A 20532-nucleotide genomic window follows, 5' to 3' on the forward strand; every position below is an offset into this window, starting at 1 on the left:
GGTGCCTGTTTCCCCGTCCTGAAAGCCCAATCCAGTTAAATTTTTGAGTGATCCAGTTTCAATTTCTCACTGAATAGTTTTCGAACTTTCCCTTCAGATTCAGATGCTTTTTCCTTTTCAGATTCCTCAATGCCATCAACTATAATATTATGGCGTTTTGAATGGCCTTCTAAATGATCTATCTTATCAGGGATTGAGTTCAGATTATTTTTTATTTCAACTCACAACGTAATGTAATCACGAATGACAGGAAGTAAGATCACTGGGATAAACACATTTCCCCCATTCCCAGCAGGCCTTTATATTGTCCTTTATAAAAATGGACAATAAATAAAGAAATTGAATAAGTTGCAGGTATTTTTTTTATTTCTAACTCATATTGAATCCTAGTGATAGACCCAAGAAAATGGCCTGGTCTGATGCGCATGCGTCACTCATTCGACCCAAAGTGGCAACCGAGTTATGATAAAATGTCCAGATAAAATGTCCAGATTGTGTGTTTTCATGAGTTTTCAATCGTCATATATTTCATTTCCATTCATCACAGAGTTCCCAAAATCACATATAAGGTGTGTTAGAGTGTCTAGTTTCGTAATTTTAAAAAAAGCTAAAAACTTTATATTACTTTTTTGGCACTCAATGAGTTAAGAGCCAATCTCTGTCTCTCTCCCTTACTACTTCTCTCTCTCTCTCTTACTGCTTGTCTCTCTCTCTCTCACACACACAGACACACACACTCACCCTTTCATTCTCCTATGGTAAGTATTCCAAGATTTTTATTTTCACAAATTTGAAAGACACTAAATTGTTACTTTATTATTGTTAACCTAAAGAGCATCAGATTCTGTGTTCTATGCAGGGCTTCTATGTGTCAACAACAATCCTTCAACATTTGTGAATATTTTGTTAAATGCACATGCAGAGGAGGAGCAGCGGGCTCGTTACGAGAGAGAGCGGGCGGGGTGAGGAAAGGGTTCCGAAAGGCTGCGTGAGTTAAAAGTGAATAAGGGATCAGATTCCAAAAATAATTCAGTGGAAATGCATGGATTCCAGTTGCTGCTACTGGAAGAAACTGGAATCCATGCATTTCCACTGAATTATTTTTGGAATCTGATCCCTTATCATACCTGTTCATTCTTACTCGTCGCTCGACTTATCGTGACTAAATTCAAGATGGCTGCAAACGCTAAACTTCGTGAAGATACTGTCTGTATAAATCGTCTTGTAAGTAAACTACCAGTGCTTTTTCAAAGTTCTCAATGTCTCGCTTTAAATGTCACGGACCTCGGAAGTCTACCAATGAAGTGTGGAGATACATTGAGCCTCGTAAATGGTGTAAAAAAGTGATTTATTTGCATGGCTAGCCCGATGCAGAAGCACCACAATTGAAAAAGCTGTTGGTAGCATCGGCTAACTAGCGCCAGATTTTGGAGTGCAGGGGACAAGCCGAGATGGGCTATGAGACATACGTTCACACTCGGTATCATGTTTCAATACACTTTAGGTCAATATCACACCGGAATTCTCCTTTAACGGTAACATTATTTATGCTGGTAATAGCCAGTGTTGGGGGTAACGAGTTACAAAGTAACGGATTACAGTAACGATATTACTTTTTTGGGTAACTAAGTAAAGTAACGCATTACACTAAAAATATTGGTAACTACACTACTTTACTAGACTATAAGGAACGCGCTTTTCGGCGTTACCCATGCCTTGGTGTAGCCTAGGCTAAAGTTCTGATCTGTTTACAGTAGGTGGTGTGTGCATGCGTGCTGCTTGTGTGTGTGCTTGACTACGTTCTAGAATCTTTGCCATAGTTGCCAAGTCCGCTTATAATACACGACTTTGGGCTTGTTTTTACAGAAAGTCGCTTGGAAAAATGTGGAGTCGCGGGTTGCGGTTTTTTGGGCTTGTTTTTGAAAACGTGGTTGCTTAAAAATAAAAATAATACGCGACTCGGTTTTTTTACATTTCAATTGACTGGAACATTTCCAGGCATAGTTTGTTTGTGAGGTTTTCGAAGCTGTTTGCTTGGTCCTCTCCCTGACTTCTAGATTGCCCATACAACGCGCGAACTGATGGGTCGGGCGACACATGTTTCGTCTGAGCCTGTATGAGCGAATCCAGTGAGACAATGCAGCCCACTGCGCCGACTAGCCTATATCCCTCATTCAGCTAAGATTTCGCCTATATGGCCTATGCTATCAGGGTAGACTGTGATGTGTGTGATAATCAGAGGCAATTTTCGAAACGTTTCATCATCGTGTTGTGCTTCCCTGCTATGATGTCCTTAAACTCTGCAATAACTTTGCTTAATCGACTCCAATTTAGTTTGCAGGGGCGTAGATTTGCGTGGGGACCGAAGGACGTGTCCACACCAATGTCAAATTACGACTGAAATGTCCCCACCAATATTCAGGTTGAAATGGGGAAAAAAAAAAAAAACAGATCTTGTAATGTGGAGTAGCCTATAAGGGTAAATCGCGCTGATTTGAAGTTACCTATAATAACTACCAGTGAGCCGCAGTCTCCTGCGCAGCGCTTCAGTTTCACTTAACCATGAAGTGCGTCCAAATTCACCCATTCTTCTCTGTTGAACTCGTCGAGAAGTAGGTTACTCATCACACATGTCACATGAAAGAGCCTTTTCTCAGCTTTTAAACGGTGCTAGCTAGCCACTATTTGCTGTGATAAACAGTTCGCGAGAAAAATATCCAAGAGATTTAATAATTATTCTCTGCGCCCATCTCCACATCCATTCGTCTCGGTGGAATATCGTAGGCCTACACACTCTTCACGGAGGTCACGCAACACATGACAAACCATATATCAGAATAAACAGCAGACCTTACCGAACACAAAGGTTTAATGCATTCCCGTGTATAGTTAGCTGTTCCAGAGTAATCCGGTTTTGAAATAAATTGTAGCAAAATTCAACATGGTCTTTCGGCTTTAAGCATTTCTTAAAACTGAGCTGTGCTTACATCGCCTGGATATCTGTAAATATTAGAATCAGAGAATATACAGGCAGCTCACGGTTAAGAGTTTGTCAATGTAGCCTTAATGATTTCCTTTCACAAAATGCTAAGCATGCATGTATTTAAGTTTCTTAAAACTGAGCTGTGCTTAAATGGGTCAATGCATGATTTCACAACAGACCAAATAGAAAATAAATGTTAAATGTTAAATATAGCCTATATATCTGCATATTAAAATTAGATTATGTAGGCTACACAGTATAGTTAGATCAAGTTGGACAGTAGGCTAGCGCATTTTAATCATGGATAGTAGTTGGACAGTAGCACATCATTTTAATAATTTTATATATCTATAGTGGCTGGTGAAAGAGTTGTGGCTTCTTTTTTTTTTTTGGGGGGGGGGGGTGGTGGGGTGGTTAGTGGGTGTCCCCACCAAAGCTCTGACCAAACCTACGCCCTTGTTAGTTTGTATGAAATTTCTATCATACACATCATGAGCGCAGAGTTAATAGAAAATCTGTTTCTGGATGTTTTATTATTTATTTGTAAAACACTTCATAGTGTAGGTTAAATTAACAACTATTCCGATTTTCGCATAGGCCTATTCTAATCAATCGCCCATATACCATAGCCTAAAATTTTCATTTGAACAACCTGTTGTACTGTCTAACCCATTTATTTCCATGCATGGTCGTTTGCCTACATCGTGACATTAAGTGACAGTAAGGCGAATTCAAAGAATTATGGACTGACGTGCTGTCAAAGGGGCTGCTCATGCAATTCGCTGTAAATTCTCTGAGGATGGCAGCGCGGGCTAATAAGAGTTCGTATAACTACCTCCTTGTTCTGCTCTGCGTGGACTGGAGTTGTTCTCCACCCTGGCAAAAGACGTCATAGTATTCCGACTTTTCCAGGTAAACGAGCTGTCTTGAAATGACATTCTGAAATGCCGTGCATGGTCAGGCCAAACCTTTGCGCACATCAACCATGCTAAACGAGCGCCAGCGCTGATGGAACTTTTCTAGCATGATATTTGAGGGTGTCATTTGCAGACTCTTACTTTGCTCAAATGAAGTCACAATAATCAATTTAAGGGGAGGTCTAAGTCAGAACAAGGGTCAGGTCAATGCGAGAAAAAAGGCGAGACTTTGAAAATGCGACTCCATGTTTCACCAGCATTTCTTGCGCAAAGCTGAATGAAAATGTCCGTAGGCCTACGTATATGATTCCCGTGTAACAGTTTGCACATCTAAAACTATTATTCTTTTTCCAGACAATCGCTACAGCTGTTTGAGGTCTACACACCGAAATCTTTTCGAACTTTTGCGACGTTTTGCATTGCTTCACACTGTTCCCTTGTTGGTTTGGAATCTCTGATTTGGTCACCTGTTTGATCAATGAGTTCGGAACCTATGGCTGTTTTCATCATCAGGTGTGAACGGAATTATTTTCACAAATGCAGGAGTACAAAAATACCTGTTTTCAATGTAGGTTATACCCTGAACACTCAGCAGATCCTATGGCCATACAAATCCTCAAATTATGGCCGAGATTATATTCTCTATTTATAGCCGGGCCTCTGATAATAGCCAGGGGCATCTTGATTCGAACAAATAAAGACCGGTCCCCAAATACAAGCCGGGGTAATAATTTCCATGTGGGTTAGGCCTATTGGTCCACTTTTTTATTGCTGATTTTTTTTATTGTTACTGTTTGATTCATATTCGTAATAAACCACAGGAATAGCCTACACACCTCTCTCTCTTTCACTCACACACACACACACACACACACATACGTGTGCGAATGTGTAGCCTATGTTGTTACATTTGCAATGAGTTTTTAATATAGCCTAATTTTTGCGGGGCAAATGTTTTAATACAATGTAAAATAAATGATAGTTTTGGCTTTGGAAAGTATTGTTTCACTCATTATACAAATAGGCGCTGTTAAAGCTGTGACAGGTTAAAGCAGCATTGGGCTTCTTTTTGAGGTGAGAGTTGCTTATTTGTCTCGCGAGAGTTGGCAACACTGGTGGGCAGGCTAAGTGATGTTTGTCCATGTATCTACACAGTAAATTAAGAAACGGGAAAGTAAAGTAATAAGTAGTGAAGTTACTTTTCAAATCCAGTAACTAGTAAAAACAATTTACAGAAGTAACTAGTAACTAGTAACTGATTACTTTTTTTGAGTAACTACCCCAACACTGGTAATAGCCAGTGCTGTGATTTGATCAATGGTTTAATGGCAAACTTAAATAATTTTGCTGCAATTGCAAATGTAGCCTATAATAATATGCACAGAATCAGAGTAGCCTTCTACTGTAGATTATTATAGGCTACATTTGCAAATTATCACTAAAAGTCAGGATGAAGGCTTTAGTAGGCTATTTAAGCTACAAAGAACTGCAGTATTGCCAGGATGTCTAGGACCCTTGCCTGGGAAGGAAGTATTTCTCAATTTTGACTAAAAATAAGCTTCCCTTGTAGGAAAGCCTATTAAATTCATGCAGTGAGTATAGGCCTACTTATGCCTATGTATTTGGGTGTTGCTGGATAGTGGCTGCTACAACAATTGAGGGAGAGAGTGCTGGAGGAGGAAGAGGAGGAGAAGAAGGTCAAAAAGAAGGATTAGAGAGGGGAGAAAGAGCACAGGCTGGGCAGTCCAGTACCAGGCAGGAGGAGGAGGAGAGAGACAGGCAAGAAATGGATGAGGACATGATGGGGGCTAGACGTAAAACTATTCAGAGTATGGAGGAGGATGTCTGGGACCTAGGGGAGATATGTGATGGTCCAAATCAGGCTAGCCATTTATTTCATAAGGTGCGCACAGTTTTTTTTTTTTTTTTTAATGTATTGGGAGTTGGGGGCCTGTGCCCCAGCAAAGCTCTAGGTCTAGAATCGCCCCTGGCAGACCGCCGCATCTTTGCTCAGACGCCAAATCTCTTCTTTCACTCGCCTTTGGGTAAATAGAACTATGACGTGCCTGTTCTTCTTTTCTATCCTTTGCCCCAGCCTGTGCACAACATCCACATCATCCTCCAACTTAGCTTCCATACATGGGGCGATAGCACCAAGGATTTGGATCATTTGAGCTCTGATATCTTCACTTGGCTGCTCTTTCAAACCCTTGATCCTTAAACACCATCTCATTCTGTATCGCTCCTGTTCTCTCACCCGCTCCCTGAGATCGCTGTTGTCTTTGCAAAGTTGTTCATTGCGTCTTTCCAGCTTCCTAACTTTCTCTTTGCATTCTTCCATCTCTTCTGCATTAAACTGTACAGCCTTAGCTAGGTTAGCAAGCGTAATGCTATTTTGCTTTGACTGCATAGTCAAATCAGCCAGCTGTTCATCTACTCTTTTTTCAAGTTTCAGTATCGCCTCCAGTATTGTGGTGTTGGATACTTCAGCGGTCTCACAATCATCTAAGGATGTGGATTTTTTCTCTGCAGGTTTCAAATTCTTAATTGGCGTTGAAGGTGTGGAGTCTTCTCTGCGCTCCCTCTTACTTTGCACAGTTACCTCCATGGCATAGCCATGCTCAAACACATGGCTACTATCTTTTCTTTCCCCATTCGACAGAGGTCCTAGTTTTTTGGGGTCGGTTTTTGGCTTGACGCTTTTGTTTAATTTTTGTGCATTCATCTTGACAATATTTAGTGGATTTTCACAGACAATAAACTAAATTTGGGATGATAGAGAAGAGCTCTGTAAAAAAAGCAACTGCTCAGTCCGCCATCTTGCGCGCCTCTAAGATTCTATCACTGTGTTAATGTTAATTGCAAGGATTCCCTCACGAACGTCTTAAAGTGACAGGCACTCAATTAGACCTATACACTACTGAACTTTATTGAATGCTACCTCTGACTAAGAATGCATTAGGCTACTTTGCACTTGTATAGTCTTTTATTTTGGAATCTTAAGAGCAATAAACATATATTGCAATGTTAAAGAATTCATGTTTAATTCATTCAGATATGTAAATAAACATGTATAAGTTGCTATTAGTCAATTAATGAGGAGATAATCGTATCGAAATCGAATCGGACTGAAAAAATGAATTGTTAGATTAATCGATGCATCGAAAAAATAATCGCTAGATTAATCATTTAAAAAATAATCGTTTATCCCAGCCCTAAAACAAACTAGAAAGCTTCAATGAAAAAAAGGAAACCTGGGTGGCCAACACCAAAAAGAATCAACTTACCTCCCATCTAATGGATGATGCTATTATTCTGGTATAATGTTCAGCTAATAACTTCACATGGTCGGCTAGCTCTCCTGTCATTCTAAGCGCTGAAAAATAATCTGGTATTTTTATGCATCCCATGCACCACAAACCGCGGAGTCTACCGGACTCTAAATTAATTATCCGTAGTAAAATGCACTTTAGATCCATTTACGGATGATTGGGAGTACATACATCTAAATCATGTCATTCGGATGTGTTTTGAGAAAGTTCGATTTTACCGTTTTTAGTCAAAACTCGTTAGCCTGGAAGGGGAGCGTACCTATGTACCTACGGGGAACATAGGGATGACCCCTCAGGAAGTGACCCGGGCATGTCATTTCGCCACTACAAAACGCTATTTTTATACCTCTTCTACAGTTCCAAACAACATTACACTTACGTGGTAGTGAGTAGAGGGGCCCTAAAGCCAAACCGAAGTATCCCGAGGTCTTTATGTGGTCAGTTCTGCTCAGTTGTTTGTGTTTGGTTAAAATGCTGTTTAGCAACTGCCGTATTGCTTTTTTTTAGCCAGCTTCCCCTCTACCCTACCCAGCCCAGAACCCCCACCCCACCCTCTTTGATTTAGTTGTCTTTTTTCTTCTCAAGTCCTCTTTCTTTTTTTTCTTCAACTAAAGTAGACATCCATACACCGGACATAAGGACATTCAATTTGCATGTAGATAGTTTTGATTTTAGATGCATCTTTAAAGTTAATAGCAATCTCCTCACATTCATATTTCTGATTTAAAATGCACGACAGTGCATTTTATGAGGCTACAATTTAAATGGATATTCTAAACACTATTTCTCTCGTTTTCTACCTCGCTAACTCCAAAGTAAAGGTGCATTCTTCCGGCTATTGCGCAAAAGCCTCTTGTTCTGATATAACGACTATACAATATAATATAATACAACAATACAATATAACGACTTGACTTTTTTGCTATTTACATCGGAATTGACGTCCACAGTGTCATGGACCCATTTGTCTGCAACGCAACGTAGCCTACAACATTTTTTTTAGAAATACAGGAACAGCTTACTATACTGACAAATGCGCAACATGCAAGAATTTCTCCAAACTTTCGGATGCGCATTAAAACGTATCTTTTCAGTAGTCATTTCCAACTTTTCACGCTGATGGTGCTTAAAATGCAACACAACCATGTTCAAAGCAGGATCTATCTATCTAGATCCTATATCAATGTATGGTTGGGGGAGGCATAGAAAAGTTGAAGAACCAACACTTCACCACACAAAATAACTCCTTGTTTGAGGGTAGTGATGAGCAAAAGAAAAAAAGAAAGCTAATCAGCTTACAATTCCAGCTTCTGAGCCTTCTTCCTCAGCGGGACAGACATCGTCCAGGATTATCGGCCCCTCCCACAACCCATCACCACCACACACAACACGCAGCAACACCAAACACCGTCAATCACAACCTCAACCACCCCACGTATCACAGTTGGGAGCATAATAGAATCCAGGAATGGCATATTCATGCCACCAAACCTGTACTACTGATAGGGGATTCTAATCTAGCACGCATCCCCCCTCACCCCTACCCAAACATTCAAATTGACAGATATCCTGGTGCTACTGTCAATCACATGACCCGTCTATTGGAAAAGACCCCCCCACAGGTGACTGTTGAACTGGCTGTCCTGTTGGTGGGCACCAACAACATGAGGCACAATGCCAAGGCCACCACCAACAAACAGTTAAAATGTTCAAGTTAGCCACCAAAATCTTCCCCAATGCCAATATCTACGTACCCCTTCTACATTTCTCACACTCCCTTCACCCTGATCACATTCAGAACCTAACTGAAATCAATCAGTATATTTCAAAACACCTCCCCCACCTTCAGCCCCTTCCCGCAGACCAATACTCCACCCTTTCTGACAACATACACTGGCCCCTCCACATAGGCACAACAATACTGCAATTTTGGTGCCAACAGCTAAATTTAGGCCCCCCCAGACCCTAAGTCAGGACACCACCCCCCCCCCCACACACACACACACACACTTTTACCCTCACAGATCCACTGCATACTGATACTTTGGTCCTTAACCTTTCTAAATATTTCACTCTCACTTTAGCTCAACGTTCACTCTTAGAAAAAGGTCTCTCCTTCATCCCCACACCCACCACGGTAAACCGGGAGGAGCTTCGGAGGGACGTCCACTACTATCACAGGCGACTAAAGCTAATAGATCACTTCAAGGACTCAAACTCGGACCACGACCCCACCCCATTTACTTTCCCCTTCACCTGGGAACCCCTTGATTCCCAGGTGGATGGGAAACTAAAGGCTCTCTTCCGTCAAGATCTTCATTGTTTATCCAATCATCTCACCCGACCTTTCCTTCCAGGCCACTCCAACATCTCTCCATCCGAGAGATAGGCAATAACCCAACTCAGGACAAACCTCCACATTATCATTAAACTTGCCGACAAAGGCTCTAAAATTGTAATTCTCGACACCCACCAGTATCTTCTTGAAGCTAACAGGCAACTTTCAAACCAACTCCATTACTCACCCATATCTCATTCACTACAACCACAAGCACAAACAAAAATTTGCAAGCTAGTCCACACGTTGTATTCCAATCACTTTATCTCCAGAAAACAGTTTGACTTCCTTTTAGACCCAGACCAACCCAGACCCCATGCTTTTTACCGGTTACCCAAGATCCATAAGCCGCCTGACACGTGGACAGTCCCTTTAGAGGTTCCTCCCGGCAGACCCATTGTATCAGATTGCAATTCCACCACCTACAACATTTCCTTTTCTTACAGATTCATGGAACTGCCATGGGCCAAAGATTTGCACCAGCATAATGCCAACATTTACATGAGTGAGTGGGAGCAAGAAGCTCTGGCCAAATGCCCCCTCCAACCCCTTTTCTACTATCGCCTTCTGGACGACATCATTGGCGCTTGGACACACAAACTAGACAAATTCAATGACTTCATTCACATACTCAACACGCACCACACCACAATTAAACAGAAAGCCACAATCGACCTACACTCCGTAAACTTCTTAGACACTACCATCTTTCTAACACCCCTCGCTTTAACACATAGTTCCCTCAGTACCAAAGTATATTTCAAACCCACAGACACACATGCACTCTTACACAAAACAAGCTACCACCCAAAACACACCTTCCGAGCAATCATCAAATCCCAAATCATTCCATCGCATCTGCAGTTTTCCAACCGACCTCCAGGAAGCGATAGCAACACTCTTTACAGTCCTCCGTATACGTGGTAAGATTTTTACGCAAAATCAGAACAGATACTCTACATCTTCTTGCTCCCACTCTCTCTAACAGATCACCACACCACACACATTCTAACACACAATCATTAACCCCTAGCCCTGATCCCCCTATCCTAGACCACACTATGGACACCCCTGAATCCACCTCGGAACCCCATCCAAAACCCATCATCCACCTTATCACAACCTTCTCACATTCCACAACACACTTACATTACACTTTCAAACAACATTTCATGCACCTCCAATCTTCTCACCCCACCTTTCAACACCACAGAATCATTTCAGCTTTACGCAAGAACCATAATTTACAGGATAAACTTATCAGGTCACGGTTCTCCAGGAAACCCCCTCCACAGCCCGTCCCACATGATTCCTTCTTCAAGCCCCAACAGTTCATCACCAACTTTCATTCCCATTGCACAGCCCCAAACACACCCCTTACACTGGACACCACTAATGTCACAAATGCCATCTACTGTATATTGGTGAAACAAGTAACACGATCCGCACCAGACTTAAACAACATCTTTACAGTATTTCCCGGAACACACGTACAACCCTTTTAGTTGGCCATTTCTAGGTTCATGACACCACTAACCTTGGCATTTGTGGCCTTGAGAGCAACCCTGGCTGGAGCACTGCGCAAAGAAGGAGAGCAGAACGCCTCTGGATTTGTAAACTAAATATTTTTTTTCCGTTTGGTTTAAATGAAAGTTAATTCCTTTGGCCTTTTTGTCTCGTCCTTATATAAATAAAATATTCGTTCCTGTCTTCTTGCTATGTCATCTTGAGTTAGTTGTTAGTTATATTGTTATACTTCTGTATTTATGTATTAATTAAGAACTTATATTATCCTATTTAATTTTTCAGAGTTTTTAAACCACCCCCCCCCCCTTTGTATAGTCTCCCACCAGTCTATCTACTGCCCCCTTCTTACCATCCCCCTCTTCCTACTAGGTCTGGACTTTTACTTGTGTTTGTCATTCTACTTTAAACTGTTTTACATTTTACATTCTTAGATTCTAACTTTTGACACTTTGGTTTTTCACTTTGACATCTGGAAGTTTTTTGTTTTGGCTTCCCCAACACTCAACAAGTTGTTATTTGTAGAGCACTTATAATTCTTTTAGCACTTATCTGGACTTAGCACCTATTCCTAACCCAGAACCAATTCCTAACCCTAACCCTGTCCCCCAGCCCCAATCTCTAACTCTAACCTTTCCCCAGTCCTAACCCTAACCTCTCCCCTAGTCCCAATTCCTAACCCTAACCCCCAGCCCCAATCTCTAACTCTAACCTTTCCCCAGTCCCAACTCCTAACCTTAACCCGGTCCCAATTCCTAACCCTAACCTCTCCCCCATTCCCAATTCCTAACCCCTTCCCCAGTCCCAATTCCAAACCCCAGTTCTCTCAGCCCATACTACACAGTTAAATACTGGACTATGTTTTAAAAAAAAAAAAAAAAAAAACGGCGACGAAATTGTGAATTTCCAGAGCGTGTTACTCCACACTCGGCAATCGACTCCTACGGACTTTCCCCTAAAGATGGCAGCTGCAGATGCAACATTTACGGAAAGGTACTGGCTTGATGAAATTCAGTCTGGAATCTCTATCCGACCACATAAAGACCTCGGGATACTTCGGTTTGGCTTTAGGGACCCTCTACTCACTACCACCCTCTACTCACTACCAAGTGTAATGTTGTTTGGAACTGTAGAAGAGGTAGCGTTTTGTAGTGGCGAAATTACATGCCCGGGTCACTTCCAGGCTAACGAGTTTTGACTAAAAACGGTAAAATCGAACTTTCTCAAAACACATCCGAATGACATGATTTTGATGTCAACTCAACGTATGTACTCCCAATCATCCGTAAATTGATCTAAAGTGCATTTTACTATGGATAATTCCTTTAACATTGTGGTTGGTAGTACACCACTAACAATAACAAAGCATTGCATGGATTTTTTAAAAATGAATACTGTTGGTAAGGTTGAGTTATCTCTCGTGTGTCTTGTTTGGTCCTCAGACAAAATATAAAATGAGTTATATATCAGACAAAAACGTCTGCTAAGAAATTTGAACATAAACAATAACAAAAATACACGCAATATGCGTCAGGATCACTGATACAACCAAAATGGTGTCAAAATGAGTAATACCTCTACTATGCTTCTGTAGTGACGCGTTCATACATGAATCATGCACACATGCAAATAGACATGCACACCAAACCCACCCACATATTTTCACACCTTTCCCACATACACTCTTAACTTTAAAGGAACACGCCACCCAAAATCAGTAGTAATATATGTTCTTACCTTAACTTTCACGAGTTGAGTCGTACCTGTCCCGCGTCGGTATGTCCACTCAAACGCTCTGGCGCGCGGCGCGAAAGTGTTAGCATGTTGCTATGCTAGCGGGCTCTGCCGTGGCCGTAGAGAGAGTAAGATGGCATTAATCAAACACATCCACATTTTCGCTACTTAAATACAGTTGCACAAGTAGTTGATTAAAAATGTTAGGGCACACAACATGAAACGTGAAGATTTTCCAAGCGAATAAACAGGAGAACTACAATGTCTGGCGCAATAGCACTTGGGAGTACTTCGACCTAGGTAGTAATATTAATTAACACCTAATTGTAGATCCTATCCACCACAGAGTTTAGAATCCATGCTTGATCGACCCCTCAGCCTCCCCCTCCCCTCTGAGCGAGAGAGAGGCACACACACTAGAGATGCACTGATGGGCTATATTATAACATTGCTGTGTTTATAATGTATATGGGATGTTTTTAATGTAGCCTATATGGGATGCGGCACTGCTGACGTGAGGCTAGAAAGCTCTTGCCTGTTCTTTCTAGAAAGACTGATCCAATGCAGCAAATAGATTAAAAGGCTAAAGTCCTACATTGGCTGTTGTAGCCTATATCCCCAGAATATCAGCAGCAAACTCGTCTTGTCTCCGTCTTGCAAAACAGTCTCCAAATAAAACGCACATCGGCCTGTTGCCTAGCCTATTCTGTGTGCCAATATAGCATATCGTCCAAAATGCTTGATTGCATTGCATTCTCCACATTTTTAGCTAAATTTTCATGTACCACATCAGCGTTTTTGTTCAGTGAATCTTTTGTAAATTGCTTTACAATTACCGTCGGGCCTAGGCCTATTGCCAGGCTTGCCTCAGCTTCGGGCGTCCTTTTACAATTTTGTCATTGTAATAAAAAACGCAATTCGGCACATACTTTCAACATGCTGCTGGCCTACTAATTAATGCCTATTGTACTTTATTTTTTGCAAAAAGAAAGAAATCCTTGATAAAATAAGTCATTCACATTACTTTTTACGCACTGGCATGTCAGGGTGACACTATGACAAGCCTGTTCTGAAGACTCCCATTCATTTTGACTGCATGGGAAGAAAGCGCGTCTTTTTCAGACAGACAGCGCAATAGCTTGTAGAAGTCATACGAGTCATATCACTCTCTGTCTCTCTTTTAAATGCCTATTCCCTGAAGGCTACAATTACTATGTGTTTGATATCGAAACAAAATAACCCAGGCAGTCTCATCTAGGATATAGCACAGGTTGAAGTCAACGTCAAGTTGGTTCTATTTACTGAGGTGAGTGTGTGTGTGTGTGTGTAAACATCTTGTAGATGACTCAGAAATTACATCGGAAGAAGGAGTGAATAGTGGCAAGAGGCAAGCCGAAGGCTGCTGACAAGTTGTGGTACATGAAAATTTGGTACATGAAAATTTAGCTAAAAATTGGAGAATGCAATGCAATCAAGCATTTTGGACGACGTGGAGAGACAAGCCGGCAGCAGATTAAATGCTCAAGAGAGAAAAAGATGCTGTTTTAAAAGGACGTGCAGACCGAAGCTGCAGCAAACAGGTGATATTTAGACATTTATTTCACAAAATCCAAGACTAAGAACAGACAGACTATGTAACTGGACACGTTGAGGCCAAAAATATTGAGAATTCTACAGGGAATGTTGAAGACGAAGGAGTGAATAGTGGCAAGAGTCAAGCCGAAGGCTGCTGACAAGGGCCCGACGCTATTGTAAAGCAATTTACAAAAGATTCACTGAACAAAAACGCTGATATGGTACATGAGAATTTAGCTAAAAATGTGGAGAATGCAATGCAATCAAGCATTTTGGACGAGAGGCTATATTGGCAATAGGCTAGGCAACAGGCCGATGTGCGTTTTATTTGGAGACTGTTTTGCAAGACGGAGACTTAGTTTGCTGCTGATATTCTGGGGATAGCTACAACAGCCAATGTAGGACTTTAGCCTTTTAATCTATTTGCTGCATTGGATCAGTCTTTCTAGAAAGAACAGGCAAGAGCTTTCTAGCCTCACGTCAGCAGCGCCGCATCCCATATAGGCTACATTAAAAACATCCCATATATATTATAAACACAGCAATGTTATAATATAGCCCATCAGCGCATCTCTAGTGTGTGTGCCTCTCTCTCGCTCAGAGGGGAGGGGGAGGCTGAGGGGTCGATCAAGCATGGATTCTAAACTCTGTGGTGGATAGGATCTACAATTAGGTGTTAATTAATATTACTACCTAGGTCGAAGTACTCCCAAGTGCTATTGCGCCAGACATTGTAGTTCTCCTGTTTATTCGCTTGGAAAATCGTCACGTTTCATGTTGTGTGCCCTAACATTTTTAATCAACTACTTGTGCAACTGTATTTAACTCATTGAGTGCCATGCGTTGAGTGCCAAAAACGTAATATTACGTTTTTAGCTTTTTTTTTTTAAATTACGAAACTAGACACTCTAATACACCTTATATGTGATTTTGGAAACTCTGTGATGAATAGAAATTAACTATATGACGATCGTGAAACTCATGAAAACGGACAATCTGGACATTTTATCTGGACATTTTATCATAACTCGGTTGCCGCTTTGGGTCGAATCAGTGACGCATGCACGTCAGGTCAAAACCAGGCCATTTTCGTGGGTCTATCACGAGGTGGCAGTCTCGCCAGGTCTCACTGATCACTTCCCGGAATGTTTACACGAGTAAGTAACAGGCAACACTTCATATTTCATGAAAGACGTTTATCTCCATTTCTAGAAAAAAACAGCGATTTTGAAGAAAACTAGCCACTGTTTAGCTTGGGATTTCTCAGGAACGGAGGCGTGTAGAAATACACGGTTTGCATGCACTGAGAGCTTAAAGTCTCACCTTTTAATCAAGCTATTGTACGTGTTCATAGCTATAACACAGAATATGCTGTGGCTGTACACAAATCATCAGCAATGGTCTAGATTGCTGGCACTCTAGGACAAAGCTCCCGAAAACAGCTTGGCATTCAATGAGTTAAGTAGCGAAAATGTGGATGTGTTTGATTAATGCCATCTTACTCTCTCTACGGCCACGGCAGAGCCCGCTAGCATAGCAACATGCTAACACATTCGCGCCGTGCCAGAGCGTTTGAGTGCACATACCGACGCGGGAGAGGTACGACTCAACTTGTGAAAGTTAAGGTAAGAACATATATTACTACTGATTTTGGGTGGCGTGTTCCTTTAATAATTATGACCGCCGCACAGCGAAGCGGCAGTCATATAGGTTTAGGTTTTTTTTTCTTTTTCGCATGTCCAAATTTCCGTCAAGGATTCCCGGGACACTGTAAGACCGGGGTACACGAAACTTGGTGGGCATGTAACCCCACATGGATAGCATGGAACCATCGTTTTTCGTTTTGATCTGTAGCCCCCCCCCGCTGGACTGGACCCCCCGAAAGGAGGGTAGGGCAGACAGTTTTCTGTGAATATCTCAAGAACCGTAGGGTTTAGGAGGACCATTTTTTTGTATGTTGATCTCAAGGGGCCATGTCAACCCATTCCATAACCACTCATTTCATGTATAGCGCCACCTAGTTAAACACAAAAAAGTAAAAATGAGGTGTTGTAATCGCAGGTATCTGTGACCTAACATAGTCAAAACTGCACGAAATTGGAAGTGTAGGATCATTATGACACCCTCTGAATGCACGCCAACTTTCGTGGAATTCCGTTCAGGGGGGGCCACACAATAAATTATTTGCTGCAAAATTTATGTTACTATACACCAACTGGCCTGTAGGTGGCCGGAGACAGTTTTCTGTGAATATCTCGAGATCCGTAGGGCCTAGGAGGTCCACCTTTTTTTTTGTATGTTGGTCTTAAGGGGACATGTCAACCTATCCCATTACCACTTATTTCATGTATAGCGCCACCTAGTTAAAAATTAAAAAGCAAAAAATGTGTTGTTTTCATCACAATATCTCTGGCTGACATGGTCAAAACTGCACGAAATTGAGTGTGGGATCATTATGACACCCTCCGAATGCATGCCAAGTTTCGTGAACTTTCGTTCATGGGGGGCTTTACAATAAAATAATTTATGTGTACATTTAGTGACTGTACACTAACAAGGATTCCCGGGACACAAAAAGACCGGGGTACATGTAACCCCACATGGATAGCATGGAACCATCGTTTTTTGTTTTGATCTGTAGCCCCCCCGCTGGACTGGACCCCCCGAAAGGAGGGTAGGGCAGACACAGTTTTCTGTGAATATCTTGAGAACCGTAGGGCCTAGGATGACCAATTTTTTCCGTATGTTTGCCTCCAGGGGTCATCTTAACCCATTCCATGTGCACAGTGCACATGTGCATAAACAGATACACACGCACACACATACATTCACAGTAATCCTACGTATGACACATACTCACACAGGCACATACGCAGGCACACACACAAGCACGCACACACACACACACCCACCCACACACATAAACATGTACACGCACACATGCACACAAAAATTTCTAAAAATCATGAACAAGCAAGATGGGGGTGTGGTTGTATAAAATTAATTTTACATGTGAAATCTATGAACTAATCATGTTTTGGTACTTGTTGTCTAGCTGTCTTTCAGCGTGATTTATGTTTGTGGAAAAAATGTGCTGGACTGGGCGGCGGTCATATTTTGTACCGCTCTGTGGTACATCTAGTTACTAACCATAATTACTGTATAGTGCATTCCCGTAGCATCTGCTAGCCCGTAGCGTGTTGTAATTTATATGTATGTTGCTTTGGATAAAAGCGTCTGCTAAATACATGAACGTAAACATATACAGTATCACTGGCACAATTTATAAATGTTTTTAAAGTTTTTAAAGTGTTGCTTGTATTTTTTCAGGTTAGAAAGTGCCGACTGAATATCAAATATCAGTCTTGAAATAGATGCAATCTTGTTTATAACAGGATTGTCTTTATTACAAAGACTGAACATGTTGTTTAATGGTTCAATCTCTCTAAACAACTGAGGAATTTGTATTTTTAAACAATAGCCATTCTAATTATGCTTTTCTTGTTGATTTTTTGCAGCCTGTCATGTGAGGGTTAAAATAAAATGCCCTGCATGTCTTGCATCAATTTTTAACTCATTGAATGCCAAGCTGTTTTCGGAAGTTTGTCCTAGAGTGCCAGCAATCTAGACCATTGTTGATGATTTTTGTACAGCCACAGCATATTCTGTGTTATAACTATGAACACATACAATGGCTCGTTTGAAAGGTGAGACTTTAAGCTCTCAGTGGGTGCAAACCATGTATGTTTCTACATGCTTCTGTTCTTGAGAAATTGCAAGCTAAACAGTGGCTAGTTTTCATCAAAATCGCTGGGTTTTTTCTAGAATGAAATATGAAGTGTTGCCTGTAAAGGAAGGGGAAGTGACCTAGCGAGACTGCCACCTAGTGATAGACCCACAAAAATGGCCTGGTTCTGAGCTCACTGATTCGACCCAAAGCAGCAACCGAGTTATGATAAAATGTCCAGATAAAATGTCCAGATTGTGCGTTTTCATGAGTTTTCGATCATCATATATTTCATTTCCATTCATCACAGAGTTCCCAAAATCCCATATACGGTGTGTTGGTGTCTAGTTTCGTAATTATAATTTTTTTTTATAAAATTATTAAAATTACTTTTTTGGCACTCAACGCATGGGAAGGAAAAACGTAATATTACGTTTTTGGCACTCAATGAGTTAATGGGTGCAAACTATGCCCAGTATGCAAGGCACCACAGCCACAGAAGCTGAGGCAAAAAAAAAAAAAACACTAGAAAGCTTCAATGAAAAAAAGGAAACCTCAGTGGCCAACACCAAAAATAATCAACTGGCCTCCCATCTGATAGATGATGCTCCAAACAATTTGCCGGGTCAAGGAGAGGAGGTATCTACGTATTAAATTTACATGTGGTTAGCATACCTTTATTGTTATCTTTCATATTTTTGTTACAATGTGCATAGCTGCATATTCTCTGTGTACACCTTTTGCAGAGACAAGCCCTGCCACCACCAACGATGTTGCTGAGTTTTTACCCGAGACAGGTAACCCCAAAAGTGGCAATGATAGGACCATCTGTGTGCTTACCCCTAGTTATTACCTGTATCGTTTCTACTTTCAACTTTGACACCTCTGACACCCACACAAGACACAGTCCGCGGGGTCTGCCCATGCTAATTGCTGGGCCAGCCGAACCTCCCTTGCGGCCACTTGCCAGGACTCCCTCTCCTGCCGCGCCTGGAGTTGGGCCGCCTCCCGGTGTTAGTCATTTTCAAAACTGAGTTTTGTTGTCTTCACACTACACATGTGTTGGTGTTGAAGCAAGCAGTGTTCTTTTTTAACATTTTATTTTAACACTAACACCAGTTTAGTGTGAATACAACACCTTAAAGTGTTGGTGTAGTGTTGATTTTTGACTATGTAGAGTGCTAAATCAACTAAAAATGGGTGTTTTAACACTTTCAAAAATGTTAATTTAACACGATAAAGAGTGGATGCATATATACTTTGCTGGTGTGGATACATACACTGTGGGTGCTAATTTGACACCGGCAAATCTGCAGTGACTCCTTGGGCCTTCAAATTCTTGTGCGGAACAGCCACAAGCATGAGTCTGGTCTTTTAGATATGTGGTCAAAGCAGAGAAATGACCATTAAGGGACAAGGCGTCTTCATAGATTGTGGCCCTCTTTTTTAGATGATTCTAAGGCAAAGCCACAGCCGCCTAACCTGACTCTCGCCAGATGAATTTCGTTCCGCCTAGCTCCACTCATCCATCTGGGACCAATCCATTGGAGTGTTGCTTCAGAAGGCTGGGCCTAATCAAAAAATGCTTGCATATGATTGAATAAGCCACTTGTCCGTCATCTATTGACGTGCTACTTCAACCACTCACATCGAAGCCAACCCGTGATGCTGGTAACAGTCTCACAGTCGCTTCTACACTATGTCACATCTATGAAACTCACGCCCTGCGTCCTGATTGGCTGTATCATAAAATCGGTTGCAGAAATCACTCTCAATCTCTCAATGGAAGAGGTCCCAGATGGATGTGAGTGAAGCTAGGCAGAGCTAAGCGGAACGAAATTCATCTGGCGAAATTCATCTTAACAGCCGCCTAGTATCTCCACTCATTTTTATGTCACTGAGATACTAGTTTGGCCTTTGTTAATCTCCTGGATCCTACATACTCCCTGGAAGAGAGACCTTGAAGGCAATGCTGCAGAGGAAATATGAGGTCACCAAGCTCAGGCTGAGCTCTGGAAGGCATTCACTTGGCAGTAACATGCCACTATAAAACTGAAGAGGTCAAGCTTTCCGATGTGCTTTTAGGAGTGAGGAAGTTGCCTGACATGCACACAGCAGCTAACATTGCTGAAGCGAAGTCATCTCTAATGACAGACTGGGGAATTACAGGGAAGGTAACAAGATTGATGACTGACTGTGCATCAAACATGATTGCATGTGCTATGCTTCCTGTTTTCACACATGTCCTAAAGGGGAACTATGCAGTTTTTTTTTTTAACTTAACAGCTTTGAAGTCATTGGTGGTTATATGACTTTTTCCGAGTTGAATGGTGGCCACCTCGCTTCCCCCTAGCGCCTGTGAGCAGGAAAACCAGCCTTGCAACTTTGGTCCGGTGAGCTAC

Source organism: Alosa pseudoharengus, unplaced genomic scaffold, assembly GCF_046254945.1.
Source record: "Alosa pseudoharengus isolate Yale_2024_CS ecotype anadromous, Long Island Sound unplaced genomic scaffold, YU_APseudo_1.1 YU_APseudo_1.1_scf_1, whole genome shotgun sequence".
Taxonomy (NCBI): domain Eukaryota; kingdom Metazoa; phylum Chordata; class Actinopteri; order Clupeiformes; family Clupeidae; genus Alosa; species Alosa pseudoharengus.